Genomic DNA, 4,855 nt, shown 5'->3' on the forward strand with positions numbered 1-4,855 from the left:
CCTGCTTGGCCACAGAGCATCATTCTGAAGGAGGCTGAGGGGGGCCGAGGGAAGGAGGCTGGGTTCTTACTTGGGGCTCTGGGTGACATCTTTGGAGGGTCGGGCTGCCTACAACCAGCGTCCATACACAGCATCCCATTGGCCTGACGCCTCCAGGCCAAGGAGCTCTCCAGGCTGACCTCATGGAACCACCACTTCCTACCACTCTGGAGTGGAGAGGATCCCCAAACCTCTGGGCTTGCTTCTGCACCCACAGGGTTCTCTTTCTCATGAAAGGAAGGGGCAAGGGAAGACCAAGGCAAAAAGGTCTCACGTCCCCTAAGCTGAGTGCTAAGTCCAGCAGAGGGACCGTTTCTCAGCTCTATGCCATTCTTTGAGATGAAGGAGACAGCAGAGGGGTGAAGTTGCTGTCTTTTTAGTGTGGAAGAAAGGGGTGTCCGTTGGGTGCCCTTGTGCCACCACTGCCTGGACACGTGCCACGTGCCACTTCCTGCCCCACATGCCCCTGCCTCTCTTCCCTCCCCCTTCAAGACTCCAGCCCGGAGAGATCTGCAAGGCACAGGAATGTATGTTGGCAATTTTCCCATCTCCTGAGGAAGAGGAAGTGGTGCTTGAGGCTCCTCTCAACAGGTGAGGGAACCATGGAGGGACACTTCCTCTGGGGCTGTCCCTCCGGCTCTTGCTACCTCAGCCTCCTGACCTCTTACAGGCTTTGGGGACCTGGGAGTCGATCATGCCTCTGCCTGGAAAACATCTAGTGTAGAAAGCAGGGACCCAGCAGGGCGGTTTCACAGGCAAGAATCCCTAGAGACTCCACTGTCCTATGGCTCCTTCCCCCACACTACTCAGTTGGGGCCACAGAAACCATCAGATAAGAAGAGCAACACCCCACACCCCTACCCCAGCGAATTTTGGCCCTGCTGCCTTCGAGTTAAACCATGACCAAAGTCTAGTTGTATACATGTGCAGGGGACATGGTGGGACACGGCTGGCCACAGCAGGGCCTGGGCCTCAGTTGGCAGAGTGGTGAGAAGTTGCCTTGCGTCACCCCACTTCCATCTGTCCCCTCTGTTCTAAGAGCCTGTGTTTCTGCATTGGGTGGTCAGAATCAGCAGAGCTATCTGGGGAGACGAGGCTTGCTTCTTTTCCCTAGGAGAGGTTAACTGACTCTATACATATTCAATCCTTTATTCTTTCATTTGTCCATCCATCCATCCAACCATCCGTCCATCCATCCATCCTTTCTTTTACTCAGAAGACACTGAGATACTCCTTCAGGAAAGGCCCTAAGGTAAAGACAGAGATTCATTCTTTGACCTACTCAAAAATACTTAGTAAATGCCATCTGTGTAGCAGGGACAATTCTAGATGGATCAAATCAAGTTCTGGCTCTCAGAGAGCTAGTGGGGGAAGTGAGGCATTTATACAAAGGTTGATCATGCAATGAGGGACCGGGCCAGGATGGGGGGGTGTGGGAGGCACAGGCAAAGTGGGGACTCAGGAGAGCAGATGGCTTCCAGCTGGGGAGGAGGGGGTCAGCGCAAGCCTGGGTGAGGCACTCGGGCTGAACCTGAGAAACCATCTGGGTTACGCCTCCTGTGCCAATCACCTTCTCTCCCTAATTCAAGAAAGATAAGCAGGGCTTCTATACAAAAGTAAACACGCAGCATTCCCAGCCCACAGAGTCATGACAGACTGAGAACCACAGATGTATTTGAGGAAAAGCATGAGGAGAATTTTGCCTCTGGGGACCATGCCTGGTTTTTCACAGGCCATTTTCTTTTTTTTTTTTTTTTAATTTTATTATGTTATGTTAGTCACCATATAATACATCATTGGTTTTTGATGTGGTGATCCACGATCCATTGTTTTCGTGTAACACCCAGTGCTCCATGCAGTACGTGCCCTCCTTAATACCCATCACCGGGCTAACCAATCCCCCCTCCCCTCTAAAACCCTGTTTGTTTCTCAGAGTCCATAGTCTCTCATGGTTCATCTCTACGGCCATACCACCCTGAACGTGCCCGATCTCGTCTGATCTCGGAAGCTAAGCAGGGCCGGGCCTGGTTAGTACTTGGATGGGAGACACAGGACATTTTCAAGTAAAAATGGTATCCGTATCTTTGAAGCTGCACTTGTCAGGGCCTGAAGGGAAATGGTAATGGGGGAATGTTGAGTGGCCCCAGCTGGAGTGACAGGGAACCAGGACGGTGTAAGGGGTATGGTGCAGGGGGAACGGTGTAGGGGGCATGGTGTAGGGGGCATGGCTCTCCCTTCCACCTTCCAGCAGAGGTAATCAGTGCTGTTCACCGCACTTTGGTTCTCTGGTCCCTTCAGCACAGGGATGACTACAGTTCTGCCCCCTTGACTCTAGGCGAGCTGGGGGACTCGCTTTGGTTAGTGAAACATGAGTGTCAGCAAATCCTTTCGCCCTTTCCTTGCCAGAAACGAGTGTGTGGTTTGCCACACTCTGTTTTTCCTGCCTCACCAAGAATGCATTTGGGAGCAGGTGTGAAGGTAGAGCTGTGGTCAGCCCAAGGCCCTGGGGCACTCTGAAATCCAGGCCACATTGGACAGGTGGCAGGAACCAGGTGTCAGCCCTGGTTGTGTTAATGCTAAACCCCTGATGGTTGTGGGCTATTGATCCCGCAGCATAACCTAGACTATCGTGACCAAAATACTATCACGACTAAAGTTCTTCCAATAGTCGAGTCCCCTGAGTGGCTGTAAAGGAAAGAAAGCCTGGGAAACTGAGTTCCTGCCTTCTTAATGACCAAGGTTGCCTGAAGCTGAAGGCATGTGAGATTTGCACAAGGACCTTCATTATCTGAGCCACGTTCTGCAGCGTCTCAGAACATCACTGATGGCCCTTCCATGTGGCTTTTTAGGCTGGGGAACTTGGCATGAATGGAGTCAAATACGGATGGGACTTACTTTTCTCCTGTGATGATACAGATCCCGGGGATTGACTGAGCATGTGTCTGCCTAGAGCTGAACAGATGGGGTACAACTTGGACAAAGAAACACTGCAATTCCCAGACCCCCTTGCAACCAGGTTCAGGGTGTGATTTTAGGTCCTGCCAACCAGACATACTCATGGGAGAGTTTGCTGAAGCGGACCATGCCAGAGGCAGACCCGGTAGCTCATACAACAGCTTCCCCGGCTTCGCAGCTTCCTTTCTGTGCTCAAGAAGCTGGAAGCCTTGTTTGTGAGGTCAGATGGAGCAGTGGGCTGCACCAGGAAGCAGCACGGGAAATGGCCACGTGCCACCTTGTGTCTGCCCACATAAGCATGCTGCCTGAGCACCACTGTGATGTGCAGAGGGGGCCGGGCTGCAGCAGGGGAGGCTCCCTGGAGGGTTGTGTGTGTGTGTGTGTGTGTGTGTGTGTGTGTGTGTTGCGAGGATGTGCTGAAGTGGGTCTTACCAGGTAAGTGAGGAAGACAGGGTATGGCAGGGCTCCCCAGAGGGACTGATGGCTGGGGAACTTTCAAAGTAATAATCCCATTTCTAAGCATCCAGAGGCTATGAGTGTCTGCACTTGAGACTATAGAATAAGGAAACATCAAAAATAGCAGTTGTGTCTCCTCACTCAGAATTTCACAAGGGGCAGGTCCACACCCCTGCCCCAGGGGACGGCACTGAAGCCTGAGGGTAGAACTGTGGCCTGAGGCCAGGTCAGCCTGGAGCTGATTGGGGACACAGGCTGCTTGAATTCTAGCTCAGGACAAAGTGTGTGGCCTCAGGGCCTCCATTTATTTTCCCTCTAAGTGGGGGTCATCTCCATCTTTTGGAGTTTTGTGAGGATGCTGACAGAGGGGAAAGTTCACCAAGAACATAAACACCACACATGTGAATTCTGTTGGGGTAGCTAGAAGAGGCTCAGCTCTGGGAAGAGGTGAGAATCCAATCTACAGGAAAGAAAGCCCTGGCAAGGCACAGAAGAAAGAGTGTGGAAGATCCAGGAAGAGCAAGCGTGCCTAAATACCCCGGCCCAGGGGGTATTCTCTGTGGGCACCTGCAGGCCCTGGCCCACTGTGGCCCCTACACAGCCCGGAGTCCCTGCCTGGCCTCCCAGCCACCATGAGCTCGTGCTGACAGAGGGCTTGGAACCCACAAGAAGCACCCATTTGGGTGGGTTTGGGGGGAGGGTGGCTACATGACAACCTGGGTCCAATGCAGACCACCTGAGACTTTCATAGGCAATAGCAGATCCTCCGATGTCATGAAAGCATGACCCAAATGGCAAATGTTTATCTTCATCCATAAAGTCTCAGACTCATACTGTTGTGTAAGGTGAAGGCTCCTTTTCTCCCAGCCAGGGTCTTGTCTGTCATAGCATCTCTCAATCCCTGTCTGAGTAGCAAAAGCCAGCTCAGTGTAGAGAGATGACCCTCACCGCACCCCGATCCCATCTTGGCGTAGGACTGGGATTTGGTTCACCTTTGAGAGAATTGCAGACATGCTGGCACAGTGATGACCCTGGTGAAATCAGGCCTCCTTTCTCCAAGGCCACTGTCTCTTTCATCCCCGTTCCTCCTGCTCTCCTTCCCACCCCCATCCCAGGAGGCCAGAGGCCAGAGGATCTCCCTTCCCCTGACTCCACTGACCAGCAATGCACGCACACACACATGCACACAAGCATACAAGAACACACACACACACACACACACACACACCATTCCCGTCACACATGTCTCCCCATCCCACGGAGCTGGGTCTCACTATGCTGATCTGAGGAACCAAGAGTCTGCTTATGTGACCATGGGATCCGATGCTGTTGCCACGACTCTGGTCACAGGTAAGTCACAGCAAGGAATGAAACAGAAGCCCTGTGGGATAGGGTCCTGGTAGCC

Source organism: Halichoerus grypus, chromosome 10 (assembly GCF_964656455.1).
Source record: "Halichoerus grypus chromosome 10, mHalGry1.hap1.1, whole genome shotgun sequence".
In the NCBI taxonomy this organism is placed as follows: Eukaryota; Metazoa; Chordata; class Mammalia; order Carnivora; family Phocidae; genus Halichoerus; species Halichoerus grypus.